We start from the raw sequence: 16,137 nt of genomic DNA on the forward strand, positions 1-16,137 counted from the left end.
GAGGCGGATCCCTGCTGCACGGAGTGAAGTGCTGTGTGGACCAGATACACACATCCCAGTGGTCCCCTTGGCCCTCCTGCCACCAGAGCCAGTGTAAACAGTATAGACACCATGATGGGACGGGGCCAAGCAGGCCACCGGAAAGGTGGCCTTAATACACACTCATGGAAGAGGGTCCACATTGCAGCCAAATACAGTGCAGGCACCGGATGGGTTTACTAAAAAACAAAAGCAAGCAAGCAAGCAAACAAACCAACTTTCCATGCCGCCCAGGTCCTGTAGAATCCAGAGCACACCTCTAGCCTGCACTCGAGGCCTCTGTGACCTGGCCCCAATCCTGCGTATCCCATGGGGTCACCATACTCTCCTCCAGCTGCATTCATCCACTCACAGTTTCCCAAGCCAGCCTGGTGTTTTCCAGCCTCCGTCCCTTTGTTCATACCATCCTAACCTCTTAGAATTCCTTCTATTTTCAACTTCACCTTTCAGAGCCTCTAGGCCCCAGCTTGCTCATCAAACAAGGATTTCATCTCTTCTTCCTTTGTTTGAACCTCAGGGTCAGCGCTCCATCATCTGCTTTGGGTCTGGCAGTTAAACCAGACGGTGATTCTACCTGTGTGACCTTGGGGACCTGTACGGCCTCTCGGAATTATAGTTTCCTCCTCTGTAAAATTGGAATGTTGCTAGATCTGCTAGCATCACATGTTGTCTGAGGATTCAGGGAGAGGAGTTATCCTATCTGGCTCAGTCAGTGGCGGCCACCATCATTAGTAGAGTTAGAGGGGTACCGACCAGGATTCCCTGGACGGCAGGCAACTTTAGGGTGAGGACTGAGCCTAATGCACCTCGTAGGTGAGTCACATTGATGGACCCTTAATAAGCAGTTGCTCCCTTGAATTCCACTTCATATTCTTGGATAAGCCTTACCAGATGACAAGGCATGGGTCCTTCCACTAACATGACTCCCCTTGCTCCCCAAGAAAGGGTCCTGCTCTGCTACCTCCCCAACCCTCTCCTTTCTCCTCCCTTCTGCATTCTAGGGCAGTATTTCCCAAATCTAATTTGCATGCCTCTGCTAGGATTTTTGACATATTCAAATGTATTAGTTAGGTATAAATGTATCTGCATTCAACAGCCCCCAAATAACAGTGGTTTTTAAAAAGAGAGAATGGGGGACTTCCCTGGTGGCGCAGTGGTTAAGAGTCCACTTGCCAATGCAGGGGACACAGGTTTGAGCCCTGGTCTGGGAAGATCCCACATGCCGCGGAGCAACTAGGCCTGTGCGCCACAACTACTGAGCCTGTGCTCTAGAGCCCGTGAGCCACAACTACTGAAGCCCACGCGCCACAACTACTGAAGCCTGCGCACCTACAGCCCGTGCTCTGCAACAAGAGAAGCCACCGCAATGAGAAGCCCGCACACCGCAACGAAGAGTAACCCCCGCTCGCCACAACTAGAGAAAGCCCGTGTGCAGCAACGAAGACCCAATGCAGCCAAAAATATAAATAAATAAATTTATAAAAAGAGAGAATGAATGTTTCCCTCCTTTCCAGAAGTGTGGAAATAATCAATCCAGGGCATAGTGCGATGACGGAAAAGCAGGCCCCTTCTATCTTGCTGCTCCTCACTGGGTGGCTGCCATTCCAGAACCATCATGGATCCTGGAGCTACAGCAAGAAGTAGGAGGGGACACAAAACAGGGCCACTTCCTTTAAGGACACAGCTCAGAAATTGTATATACTACCGCTGTTTGTAATTGGTTGGCCAGAGCCACATGGCTATATTTAGCTGCGAGGGACCCAGGATTACCTAGGGCTTATTCTAGATGGACAAATGTCCAGTGAAAAACTGGGGCTCTCTTTCAGAGGAAGAAAGTGAGAATGGTAACTGGGGACAGGGAGAAGCTTCTACCCTATTGTGAAATACCTGTATTGTTATTTCTTTTACTTTAAGCTTATTATAAGTTTATCAAAGTAATACAGGCACGTAACTGAAACAGTCAAATAATGCTAAAAGGTTTATAATGGAAAGATAACATTTTTCGCTGCTCTCCCCAATCCACCTCTCCAGAAGCATCAATTTTAATTCTTTTAGAGGTTTCTTCAGGCATTAACCTCCACACTTCTTACATAATATGATGGTACAGCTATCTCTTGATTGATTAATTTTAGGCTTTTTATATTGACTTTCTTTGGTAAATAAGGATTTGGCTTTCTTTCTCTCAAACACACACAAACACACACACACACTCCTGCCCTGCCTCCTCTCCCCCAGATCTTCCCAACGGGATGATATAAAATTTTCCAGTTAAATCAACATCCAATATTTTTATTATTTTGACAGTGCAAATATCATTCAATGTTGAGCCTAATGGAGCTGCCATAATTATGTTTCCTTTTTGGGAAATGTATCTCTTCTTGGAATCAATAATCATCTTTATATTTTTCATTTTCATAGTTTAAAAAAACTATTTTTTTTGCCTCCCCCAGCTTGTGGGATCTCAGTTCCCCGACCAGGTATTGAACCCGGACCACGGCTGTGAACGCCCAGAATCCTAACCACTGGGCCACCAGGGAACTCCTCCCAAAAAACTATTTTAAATCCCTCCCATTGCCTCCATTAGCTGATTAATAAAATCATCCATGTATCAATATATCAGATCATCTGTTTTTTTTTCTTAGAGATTCTCCTTCTGGAGCCCTCTGTCTTCCTGATCCAGTCTGGACCAGTTACACCACACTGGTATATGGCTGTTGATATTCCCTTGTCCCAGAGTTCTCTTTGCTTCTTTCATGTGTTATATTTGTTTCCTGGATCCCAAGCTTCCTTCTTTGATGAGGTATATCCTCTAGTCACTTCCTGGGAAGGCGTCCATGCGAGGTTAATGCTCTGTCTGTGAGATGCCTTGATTCTACCTCAACATTTGGTATTTGAGCTGGCAACAGAATCCTAGGTTGAAAACTCATTGTCATTCAGTGTGTTGAAGACTGTGTCTCCTCTCTCTTGGAGTTAACAATCTGATTCCGTTATTCCTCCCTGTCTTGTGAGCATAACATGGTTTCTTTTCTTCTCTCTAGAAGTCTTAGGGTATCTCTCATTGGTGTTCTGGGATACCATGCTGATGAGCCTTGGGTGGACCTTTTAAAACTCACTGTGCTGAGAGGGACTTCCCTGGCAGTCCAGTGGTTAAGACCCCGCACGTCCACTGCAGAGGGCACGGGTTCAATGCTTGATCGAAGAACTAAGATCCTGCATGCGGCATGGTGCGGCCAAAGAAAGGAAAATGTGCTGAACTCTGAGTGGCTCCTCTGAACCCACACAAGAAAACTCATGTCCTTCAGTTCTGCAATTCTTTCTTGTGTTATTTCCTTGATAAATTTCACTCCTCCATTTTGTGTTCTCTATTCTTTCTTTCTAGGAGGTCCGATAGTCAGACGTCAGACCTCACAGTTAGGTTTTATAATTTTTAAAATATTTTCTTTCCATTTTTAGTCTCTTTTCTTACTGAAATGTTTCATCAACTGTACCTTCCAACCCATAAACTGTATTTCTTATTTCTTTGAGTTCACAGAGTTCTTTCTTCTTTGTTCTTTGAACCTTAAAAGCAATAGTATCCTGTTCTTGTTTCAAGGATACGATATATTTTCATCTCTCTGTGAATATTAATTATAATATTGTGACATTTTCTTTTATTCCTTGCATTATTTCTCATACCTCAGAATTTCTTTCCTTCTGATTTCTTGTTTGGTCTCTGTCTTTCTTGGTTGGGGTGTTCTTTTACCATCTGTGAATCCTTTGCAGTCATTTTGAGTTTAAGAATGCAGCGCTAACAAAATTATTGACTGAAGGGTTCCTGTACCTGAGAGAGCGTGTTGACAGGTAGGTGATTAGATGGCAAACCAGCTTTTTAGTGTGGTCCTATGTATTTCCTCTGGCTCCAGGTTCTCCAGAGAGGAACTGTCCACCCCTTCACCCCCTACTTTTGGGTTATCAGCCTGATAGTACACTCTGGGCAAAGAAAGTGCACGGCGAGGCTGCACTGTACAGTCAAACTGGCTTTCACTTAATCCACATCTTTCTCTTACAGCACCTCATTCTCATTCTAACTCGGTTATCTCTTCTATATCAGCTTTCTGTTTTAACATATTATGGGTAAGCATCTAGATGGCTTCAAGTTTCAGTAGAGATGGAGACTATTTGGGTTTCTCATTCTTGCAGACATTCTTGCAGACTCACATGAGAAGAGAAGGGGGAAGGAAAGTACCCTATTATCTTCATTCTGGAAAGTACTATGTTATTGTTTAATTTATATTTGTCTCTGTATTTGATTCATTCTTTTCACTTAACTACGTTCATTCAAAAGGGAAATTTATATCACTATTGCAAAATGGCCAACTGGAAAGAAACTATAAAAATGAAGAACAAATAAAATAACACTATTAATTCTAGCAAGGTACCATTGTTTGCTGAAGGTTTGGGGCTTTGTTAGAGAGGCAGGCTAGCAAGTATTAGAAAGATGTTACTAATAGAAAGACATATGAATTAGAAAGAGATATTAATATCATAACAGCACAAAAAAGAATAAAATAATGCCATTTGCAGCAATATGGATGAACCTAGAGATTATCATACTAAGTGAAGTAACTTGACAGAGAAAGACAAATATCGTATGATATCACTTATATGTGGAATCTAAAGAAATTATACAAATAAACTTATTTACAAAACAGAAATAAACTCACAGACATAGAAAACAAATTTATGGCTACCAAAGAGGAAAGAGGGCAGGGGAGGGATAAATTAGGAGTATGGGATTAACAGATACACACTACTGTATGTAAAATAAACAACAAGGTCCCGCTGTATAACACAGGGAACTATATTCAATATCTTGTAATAACCTATAATGGAAAAGAATCTGAAAAAATATATATATATAGCTGAATCACTTTGCTGTACACCTGAAATGAACACATTGTAAATCGACTATACTTCAACTAAAAACAAAAATAAATAAACAAATAAGAAAGAGATGCTAATACCAAATGGAGACATTATCCTTTTGTTAACCAAACAGACCAGAAAAAAAAAACCCAAAATGGGAATAACTGACCCAGTCCGTAATTCAAGTTTATTTACCACTGTGTCCCTTACCACTCCTCTACAGATCTCTGCGTAGCTTTCTTGTCATTGTTCAAATTTCAGCTCAAACTTCTTCTCGGAGAGTCTTCCCTGACTACTCCCACTAATATAACCTCTAGACATATCTCACTACCCTGTTTTCTTTGATTTATTAACACTTATTGCTACTTCAAATGACTCTATTTGTTTACTTGTTTATATTCTGTCCCTTCCACCCCCCTGCTGGAATGTGTCACGAGAACAGAGAGTTGTCTGCCCCATTCACCCAATATAACCATGCCTAAAATAAAGATGGACACATAGTAGATGCTCAATAAATATCTATGAATTGAATAAATGCAGGAATAAAAAAAAATAAGAACCAAGTTTACGATTCAGTCTTAGTCTTTTGCACATTCTCAGCCCTCCAACAGTCCTGCTTTTTCTCTCCCTGCCTCTTTCTCCTCTTCTCTCATCCTTCTCCTCTGTCATCAGGTTTCAACCACTAGGCTCACTCCTATGTGATGGGAAGAGAAGTCATTTTTAAACGGCGGCTGAAACCAAGTTGAAATGTGCTGACAGCCTTCCCAACACCTCTCAACATCTCTCACGAGGGCCAACATCTCACAATGGCAGATGCTGGTCAATTAGGCAGAAATACTTTCATCTTTAAAAAGAGAGAAAAAAAGGACTTTAAAGACCCAAAGGTATTTTTGGCTGACATAAGTGTAATTAAGTTTTTCACAAGACAAAATGGACAGAAAATGAATGCCATTAAGAGATGAGTTTTTAGGCTGTCAAACCAACAAATCAATTCAGGGAAAACAGCCAAATGACATGTTTTCTTTTTCCCCCCCCTCACAGTTTTTATTTTCTTTCAATAAAGTTTACAGTGAAAAGTAGAGAGAGTTTACATAAAATTTTTGATTTCCAGTTAGTCTTATCAGATGGGGTGATCTAAGTGCATTGGCCAGATTCCATCATCTGGATATCATCATGGAAGCTGAGTACTGCCCACCCATTTGGGTGGGGCATGGCATCTCGAGTTTGCCACACTCCTCGCCTGGCCTGCATCAGGGCAAGTGCTAAGTGCTAGGTCTTACTCCTCTTCACGTCCCCTACAAGACGGAACTAAGTACCAGGTACACAGGCAGTGCTCAATAATTGTAGGATAGTTGGATAAAGTTCCTTGTATTTTCCCTCTTTGCAATCAATCTATTGACTCTCATGCATTGGTACCTTTATGAAAATGTCCATTTTCTCAGCCTAAGGGGGTTCCCCTTAATCAATAAGACATCTCTCTAAATTTGTTTATAAATAACATCTTCAACCAGAAATAAAATAGACCTTATTTTAAAAACCCAAGATTGAAACCATTACTCTGTGTTGCCATAACCAGACTGACAAACACTTTACTGCAGAGGATGCCATTTTCAATGCAGAAAGGACTTTATTTCCTCTCCGATGAACAAACATAGAAACATATTCTCTAAAATAAGGTAAGTGCCTGTGCTCACTCATAGGCCAGATCGCTAGATCACGCTGCACCTGGAGGTCAGAGGCTCTCCCAGGCAATGAAGAGAGCTGGCCAAACAATGGCATTTCCACGGTGACTGCAGGGGGCTCTGGGTTCTGTGTGTGCTCCCTCCACACAGGCCAACTTCTCTCTGAATGAGTGAGTAGAAGGTCATATGGACTTGAAGAAGTGGGTCAGTGGGAAAAACTGCAGGTGATTACAGGGCTTTTTTTGAACATTAGCCAGTGAGAAAGTGAGCCGCTATCCTTCTCCTGTAGAATAATTTCCGCTATTGAGACAGTGTGCAAATTTATTTAAGGTAATTTTAAAGAAAAATGACTTGGCAAACATCAGGAAATGTCAGAGTCTTCTCTTTAATTAAGCACCTCCTTATGGAGGCGAATTTGCTCACTGTTCTGAATACTGAGCTGGAGTCAGGGGGGCTTGTGTCTACTTTGCGACTGTAGTATGTGCAATAAGACATAACAAAATAATAGCTGATGAAATTTTGCAAGTGATTGACCCTTTCATATATAAAGAAGAGTTGGTTCTTAGTAATCCATAGAACAGTGTCACTGACTCATTTGCCTTTCTGAGCAGGAGAGAAAAAGATATGGTTATCATATATCAGGAATTTCACATAACCCAAAGTCCAGGTTATCATTGCCAAAAAATGTACTGAGTAATTGTTCCCAATGTACTATTATTAGACTTGATCTGTTCCATTACTATAGAAATTAACTTCTCTGCCCTCAATTTTTTAAGGTTAGTCAAAACCTGGGTCCAGGGGCTTCCCTGATGGCGCAGTGGTTAAGAATCCACCTGCCAATGCAGGGGACACGGGTTTGAGCCTTGGTCCGGGAAGATCCCACATGCCACGGAGCAACTAAGCCTGTGCGCCACAGCTACTGAGCCTGCGCTCTAGAGCCCGCGAGCCACAACTACTGAAACCCGTGCGCCTAGAGCCTGTGCTCTGCAACAAAGAAGCCACCGCAATGAGAAGCCCACGCGCCGCAACGACGCTCACCGCAACTAGAGAAAGCCCACGTGCAGCAACAAAGACCCGACGCAGCCAAAAAACAAAACAGAAAACAAAACAAAACAAAAAACCTGGGTCCACCCATGGAAGCATGATTTCATACATGTCTTAACAGAAAACAAAATGTTAAACACCACTGCTCTTTTTCATAAAGGCAGAGCATTTGCCAGTTATCATTTTTACATTACCCATTATGTTATCATGTCTCTTATGTAAGAATCTATGCAATAAATTTCTCCAAGAATTTAATGTCAGGAAAAATGTTTTTCTCCAGATAAACTTATATGGCTCCTTTCGATCAGATCCTGAGATGAACTACAAAGTTCATCTTCTTGGCTCTTTTGCCATCTGCCAGTAAGTCTGGAGTTTCAAATTTCATATCACCTTGCAGTTGAATGCAGTAAAATGAACACTAAATCCGGAGCCTAAAGATCTGGCTTCTAGACCTAGTTCTATCACTTGTAAGTTGCATGTGCCTTGAAAAATTAACTTGCCTGAGCCTCAGTTTCCATATCTGTCCAATGATAATAATAATATCTGCCACCCTAGGATTTGGAAGACATTCTTGGTTGCCTACTTACCGGTCATCCCCCACTTTTTCTCTTGATAGCAGAAGTCCTGTATTATTCTGAGTTCCCAATGGAAATGTGCTCAGGAAAGGCGGACCCAGTTCTAGCGAGTGAGTCATCGTTGGTCATTGCCAACTATGGTGATCCCAGCCTCCTTTCCCTGAGCTTGCTTAATAGTTGAGTATTCTACTTCTAGTCACCATAAGTATCTTACCTGTTACTTTGAATAATTATACATCAAAACATTTTGAAAAACTATAAAAAGTTATGATAATTATTATGTTTATTCCCAGTGCATCTATTTCTCCTTTTATCTACAAGCTTCTTGACTGCTCACTTTTTATCTGTTTTCCCTATACTGGTTTAAGTGATTTTATGGCAAGTCAGCTCTAGTAATTCTTATTGTTATTTGTTATTGCTATTGATGTTATATAGTATAGCTACTACTCATTGACAATTAATCATGAGGTTAGTATTGTGCTGAGTGCTTTATGTACACTATCTCATTTAATCAACACAAGAACCCTAGGAGAGAGACATTATAATCATCTCCATTTATAGATGAGTAAATTGAAACTCACGGAGGTGAGGGAACTTGCCCAAGGTCACACAACCAGCAAGCAACAAAGATCCCGTCTGAATGATGTTAGAGGTTGTATACTTAACCAAATTCTCAAATATCACTCATTTGGGAGGTGAAAGTGACAAATCAATCAATCTATCAATAAGGAACATACATCTTAGACACCAAGCCTTTTTTTTTTTTTAACATCTTTATTGGAGTATCATTGCTTTACAATGGTGTGTTAGTTTCTGCTTTATAACAAAGTGAATCAGTTATAACCAAGCTTTTTTATAACACCAAACCCAAGCGTGATTTGTCCAAGGATTTCAAGAAGGCTCAGCCTGCCCACCTTTGCACCTCTGCCATGTTAAACACTAGAATTTCTTACCACCCAGTTTCCGCCATTAAAACTTGGCAGCCAACTGAGCAGGTCAGGTAGAATCTGTGAGACAGGAAGGGAGAAATCCAGACTTTTTCAACAAGACAAAGAAAATAAAAAGGGCGGAGGGGTGGGAAAGGCAAATCAGGTTCACCATTTTCTCACAAGTCCCAAACATTACAGTACAAATCTCAGAACCGGTTAAGGTCAGTTAGTGGCGAACAAAATTCTCACTATGCTGACATCACAACCATACTTCTTTTGCATGGTTGATGAACCCACCTGGTGTAGAGGGCTGTCGAGAATGTATCAGTTAGCTCAGATATTTAGTGGCTTGACAAGAAATCCTTATCATAAGCAGGATGACATAGGCATCTTCAAGAAGGTGCTGAGAGAGAAGTTTTCCATCAGACTCATCTGAACGAGAAATCCCTCCCCAAAGAAATGTTTGTCAGACTCCATTTCGACAGATGAAAAGGCAAAAGGAGGAATTGTATTGAGTGAGTCTGAAATCGTCTACCACACCAAGAGGTCACGTTCTCTTCTTAAAGAGTTGTTGTCGTTCAGTGTGTCATCAACTGTCCTCAAGCAAAATCACCAGCCTCGAAGCAGTGGGAAGTCGGAGACTGGGGGAGTCGAGATTCAGAGGCTCTAAGCAGAGGTGATGGGTGAAATCAGTCTCCTGTGTCTAAAACAAACGTCAGGGCACGTGCTCAAGAAGCTGACTTAGTCCCAAAAGCACAGTCAAGTGCCAAGAGGGCTTAAAAGCCAAAAGGAGACCAGTGGCCTCTTGAAACGGGGCTCAGGAGAGTGTGGCCCGGAGCTTGTGCTGACAACATAGCGAAGGCTCCTAAGAGTGTGAGGGAGGAAAGTGGGTTGCCCTGGGGAGAAGTTTCTGGTAGCAGCCCTGTCCGAGGCCACAGTGCTGGCATGTGCATGCTCTCCTAGAAGGATGTGGTACAATCCAGAGTGTGGGTGCAACCTTGCACTGGTGACTGGGAAGGTTAGGAGACTCTGGACAGCTTTAGGGAAACACCCTTAAATGAGGACCCAAGTAGACTTTTTCCACCTGTCTCTTATCACCAAGCATCTGTTTGTCCAGCCATCATCTTTGTGTGAGAAGACCCTTCTTACTTTGAGATAAAAAGCTCGTGCCCTGGTCCCTTCCTCCACCCAGCCTTTTGCACAGTGACCACCCCAGTCTTTTCCATTCCTGCCACGCCCAAGAACCGGAAGACAATGCTTTGACCGAGTTGTCCGCGTTCCGCCCAGGTTGGCCATTCACCGTTGAGACATAATGGGGCACCATGGAGTGCCAGGACCCACAGAGTTCAAAGTTGCCTCTGTTATCCCCTGTTTAGGTCAAGCAAAGGAGCTCTTGTAATTCACAGAGCGCCTATACTCAGAGGCATTGCACAGTCTCATTACCATTAATTTTTGCATATTTAACTACAGTTTTTAATTAGATGGTATTTTATTATTCATGCACATAATTTGAGTCCAAGTCGGGCTGCTCTCTTGGAGGAAAGGAAAAAAAAAAAAAAAAAGAGGAGGGGGGTGCAATTCTTGTGAATTGGAAGTTGGTCTCGGCATTCCTTCTTGACTGGTGAGTGAGCATGGCAGACTGTAAGTCTATAATGGTTCTCTTTTAATTTTGCTAATAGCTATCATGTTATGTACCTTTATAAATTTGTTAAATTCCGAGTGCTGGGAGTTGTCTCTGTATGCGGTAACTGTAAATAGTTTACTCTGTTTGGTTTGCACAGACAAACTGTTTATTCAGGCTCCTTGATGTATTATTAAAATGGGTAATGGGCCCCTGGGAAACCATCTAGTTCTATGCCTTCATTTGCAGAATAAACCATGCGTTGTTTTCATCTTTACTCATGATTGTTAATGGCACTGATGATGAGATGGGTGGATTTTTTTTCTCCGCTGCCTTTATCAGCACTGTTTTATTATGCAAGCAAAATGGCCAGGCTGCTGATTTTGTCTGAGGTTTTCAATTAGTCATTTGACTGAACACATCTGTGCTGGCATCCACCCAGAGCCGGACTGCAGCTATTACCGGTTTACACCTGCTGAACCATGGCCATAAATGCGGATGGGAATAAACCTAAATTGGCCTTTTAGATATGGTTGAAAAGTTGTAATGTTGCAGTGTTTTATAGCGGTGTCAGGAAGGTGTGAACTTTTCCGCCTTTAAGGCCTAAGAACCTGCCACGAAATTCCACTCCACTCAAATGACTCACTTAGAGGTTGGTTATTAATATCTGTTTGCCGTTTTGCAGCCCCAATGACTTAATCGGCTGACGTGAAGTAGATAAGATTATATTTGTACCGCAGCTGGGAATGGTCGAGGTTTAATTGTGTTGGTAAACAGAGCCCAGCGGCTGCTTTGGAATCTCTGCCGACGCCTTGGAATTATTCCTCAGCAGTTTGGAACGTGACTCTTACATCTTCCACTGAAATGAAAATTGCTTCCTGGCAGAGCAGAGGCCTCGGTGCTGGAACTGGAGGTGTGGTATTACTTTAATACTCCAAAGAATCTGTCATTTACAGTGGAGGAGGAAACCGGGGCAAATTTCTGCAAAATCAAATGCAATCTCCTCACTGCTAAGTGCTCGTGTGTTTTAGGAGAGACGTTGCTAATTGCTAAATATCTAGAAGTCCCCTGGGTTGGTCCTCAGGAGCCCCAAGGGTCAGTAAGCCAGGCTGCTGAGAGCAGTTGCCAGGTCACTGAGAAAAAGATCTCCTTTGGCTCCTGGAGTTCTCCGACGTTTGTGGAGGCAGCAACATTTATGTTGGATCCAGCAGGTTCACTGGGGACTGGAATAAAAACATTTCCCTCACTGTGGGAAAATCCTGAACAATGTTTCAGACTCTCAGGATGACAAAAGAGATTGGCATTGCAGCCAGAATGGAAGTGTTGGCCATGACACCATCTCTGCCCCCGAGGGAGTAAGCTTTTGTTAGTTTCACTCTGGCCATGTGAATGTATGGCTACCATATTTTACCCCTAATAAGCATCAATGCCTCTGTGCTGAACCCTTAAAATCTGGTTTCTATGGAAAGACCCTGTTTCTTTATTACCCTTTCCTCTCTATCAGAGGCCACCAGCTCTCACTATTTTCCTGACTATGAGATGAGCTTATCTAGTTTGTAAGTAAGGATCCAATCTTTCACTTGGTTCATACCAGCCAAGTTCATTTCTCTGAGCTTTAGTCTTTGTTGTTTGTTTTTACTTTTCCAGTGAATACCTGAGGCAGATCCAAGCCATTGCTAATCGTCATCATCTCATCCCATCCCACATTTACTGGGCCTATGAGAAAAATCTATGCAATGAACACTATGTAACACATCCGATTTTAGGAGATTCACTTGCGTTAATGCTTTAAGTCTTCATAACAGCCCTATGAGCAAGGTGATATTATTGTCACTCCCATTTCACAGATGAGGAAACTAAGGCAAAAAGAGATCAAGAAAATTGCCTAAGATCACACTATGAGTAAAGGAAGGAGATAAGATGCATGGCAGGCGGTCTGGGCCAAAAAAAAACCAACCCACAAACACCTATGTTTCTAACCATTAGGCTACACAGCCACTTAGCATTAGAAGGAGTTTCTCAAGCCATGGGTTTGAAATAGCAAGCTGAGATCTTGCTGGAAGAGTTGCGTGGGTTGAAACTCTTTTTGCACCCATACCCCTTATTGGTAGATATTTAGGTTGTCCCGGTTTTTCCAATGTTTTAATAACACCTTTTCCATCTCCTTGGGCACACATGGACATATTTAGAAGTGGATTTGCACAATTATAGGTCATGCACACTTGAATTTTTACTAGGTATTGCCAACTCACCCTCTAAATGGTCAAACCAATTTATACACCTACCAGCAGTGTATGGCAGGAGCTGTTTCCCATACCCTTGCCAACACTTTGATATCATCAAAGTCTTCTAGTTTTGCCAATCCAAACGCATTTTTCAAGGTTCAGATTTTCGGCTGTTTGTGAAACTAAACCTTCAGACTTGCTATTTGTGAAGTTAAGCCTCTGTCTCTCAGCCGCCACCATCCTCACTCCCACCTTGGCATCCAGATAAATAAAGAAGCTCTAGGTTCTTTCAGATACTAGTCAAGACACAAAATCTTTTCTCCTCTGGTTGTATAGATCCAATATCGGAATAACTAGTTGTACTGCAGAATTTTTCAGCCTCAAAACTTCACAAATAGCATGTTGATAGGAAACAGTGTGATAATTAAGTGTACAGGCTCTGGGCTTACACTGCCTGGGGTCAGATTATGTAGTTTACCACTTCCTACCTGTAAGGCCTTGCTAAGTGATCTTTCCTATGTCTCAGTTTTCTCATCTGTAAAATGGGAATGCTTGTAACACCATCCTCGTAAAGTTGTTGCGAAGACCAACATTTAAATGAAATATGTATAGCCCTGAGAAAGCTGCCCGGTTTATAGTAAGTGTTGTTTTGTCCATTAGAAACTCTATCTAACAACTGGACCTAATGGGCTAGTGAACAGAGAATATATTATTCTCTCTTGTTTGAGAGAGAGTAATATATTCTCTGTTCACTAGCCTATTAAAAGCATCTTTTTTAAGATTATAGCGTTTGAAATGGTAGGAACTGTTATGGTTATTGAGCCCAACCCTTTGTAATAGCCACGAGCCACTTGCCAACAAGGGCCATGCCTTTTTCCATTCCCCAGCGCCCAACCCAGTGCTTGGTACCTAGCGGGTATTTAGTAAATGATAGCTAAACGGATGGACAGACAGACAGACACACCATGGTTCATTGGCCTCAGTAGGCAAAATCTGTACTTGTTCAAAATGCAAATGCCCAGGCCCCAAGCTAGACTCACTGGATCAGAATCTCTTGGGTGGGGCCTTGGAATCTGCATTTTGACCAGCTTCCCCCATAATTCTGACATACTAAAGCTTTGGGTGAAAGACAGGAGATAATCCCGGCTCTAGAGAAAATTATTTCCAGCTCCTGGTACAATTCCTTCCACATAGTTGGTATTTGATAAATATTGTTGATGAATGAATTAAACGTCTCAGGCGGTAATTAGAGGATTTTCTCGCTCACGTGAAAATTTCTAGAGCTCCCAGAGATGGAGGCTCTTTAGACCCTTTCCACCACGGTTCCTGTGGCGTGGGTCTCAAAGTCCAGATCCCGATGCCATGCTGGGCTCACAGGAGGAAGAGGCCAAGGTCCCCCGTGGCAATCTTACCTCTCCTACTGCTCCTCCAGCTAGCCTGAGGCCATCTGCTGTCACCCAACACCCTGAAATGACTTCCTGCAAATACCGGGGACCTCCAAATTTCACGGGTACCATTAAGCAGGCTCTAGGGTAAATCGTTTCGAGCCCAAGGTCAAGCGCATCTCAGCAGCCGCTCCACCACTTCCCCTGTCCTCCGCAGACCTCTTGGACTGCAGACCGTGGTCTGCCTGGACCTCCTCCCGCCTTGCCAGCATCCCCCACTGACAATCACTTTCTCCCTGCACCGAAGGACCTCTGGTCTCTGGCTTGGTTTTCATCCCTGCCATCACTCCTGCTGCGCCTTCTCCATATCCAGCCTGAACCAACACTCCCAGCTCCCCCCAGACCCTGCCTTATTTGGGGGATTTGGGGCTCCCGAGGACTGAGTCCCAGTGTGGGTCATTCCAATGAAAGGAGCAGAGTCCTTAGAACTATAAAGTGCTCAAGACACATTTGAGGATGGATGTTGGCTGGGCTGCATTAAGTTTTTTGAAATCACGATTTTGCTTAATAAACATTATTTCCAGTGTTGGAAGAAGCGGTCCTCTCTTGAAGGTGATTTAACATATTCAGGATCTCTGGACTGTGTTCACATGAATATCAAATGGATGTTTTCAGCGAGAGCTGATGTTTGTGGAGCCCTTTCCAGCGCCAGGCGGAGCGGGGGGCCGTTGAGGGTGTGTTGACTCCACTGGTTCTTTGCAACCATCCCAGAGGTTCGATATGGATACCAAACCCATTTTACAGAGGAGGAAACTAAGCCAGAGAGTGATGCAATCACTGCTCAGGGTAAGACAGCTAATAGGGAGCAGAGTTGGGTTCAAACCCACACATCTGGCTCCACGCACCACAGGTGACGGTGGAGGCTGTCGCATCCTCGCATGCCCTCGTTCCCTTCTTTCCAAGGTAAACGTGCCCAGAGCAGCAGAGACATAAACAGGGCTGTCCTTGTTGGGAAGGGAGGCCAGACCGGTTGGACTGGCCCAGGTAGAAAAATCCCCCAGCTGGTCCCCACGGTGACAGTGACGACTACAGGGACAGCAGATCGCCTCACGGAGAGGTTATTTCAGGCCCGCAGCCACCCTTCCTCCAGGCTTGATCTGTGTCGCAGCTCCCCTTACGGGCCTCCAGCGCTGGGGTGGTCACCTCCTCCCCACTCAGTCCCCAGATTGGGCTGCGCACGCCGGCGTCCGGCGAGACTTCTTCTCCCCATGTGGCAGCTGGGATGTACAGTCCCAGCACATGAAAGCAGGGGGCCCGACAAAGGGAAAGTGAAATTTCCCTTGAGCTATTTGCCCTGGCTGACTAACCCAAACCTTCCTTCTCAGGATGAAGAACAGCTCTGATGTTCTGATTTTCAAAGCATCAAAGGCGGATCCCCTCAGCTGAGCGGTGACACACAGCTGCTTGTCAGAGAGGCCTCGGGAGTTCCCACCTGCACCGTTTCCAAAGCCCAGACCCCCTGACTCCACCCTGCGTCATTAGCAGCCAAGATGCCACGCGTCAGACAAGGGCTACCTGGGCCACATTCGTCCCTCCTCCCCTGTCCACGGTGTCACCCTCTGACCCCCGCCTCTAACGGGGACACAGATTCTGGCCTTTCCTAACACCCCCTGCACTGGCCGTGAAGTTCAAAGGCCATGGAAGGAGAGCTTGGAGAAATACAGATCAGCTT

General features: G+C 43.6%; 1 long non-coding RNA gene across 1 annotated transcript in view; it reads right to left on the bottom strand.

The window, feature by feature from the left end:
* Positions 1–8,310, bottom strand: part of LOC137753849 (uncharacterized) — a 33,446-nt gene extending 25,136 nt beyond the window's left edge. The window contains exon 1 of the long non-coding RNA XR_011071600.1: positions 8,258–8,310. This is a non-coding gene — a long non-coding RNA (uncharacterized lncRNA). The remainder of the gene's footprint in view (positions 1–8,257) is intronic.
* Between the last annotated feature and the right edge of the window lie 7,827 nt (positions 8,311–16,137).

Source organism: Eschrichtius robustus, chromosome 19, assembly GCF_028021215.1.
Source record: "Eschrichtius robustus isolate mEscRob2 chromosome 19, mEscRob2.pri, whole genome shotgun sequence".
Classification (NCBI taxonomy): domain Eukaryota; kingdom Metazoa; phylum Chordata; class Mammalia; order Artiodactyla; family Eschrichtiidae; genus Eschrichtius; species Eschrichtius robustus.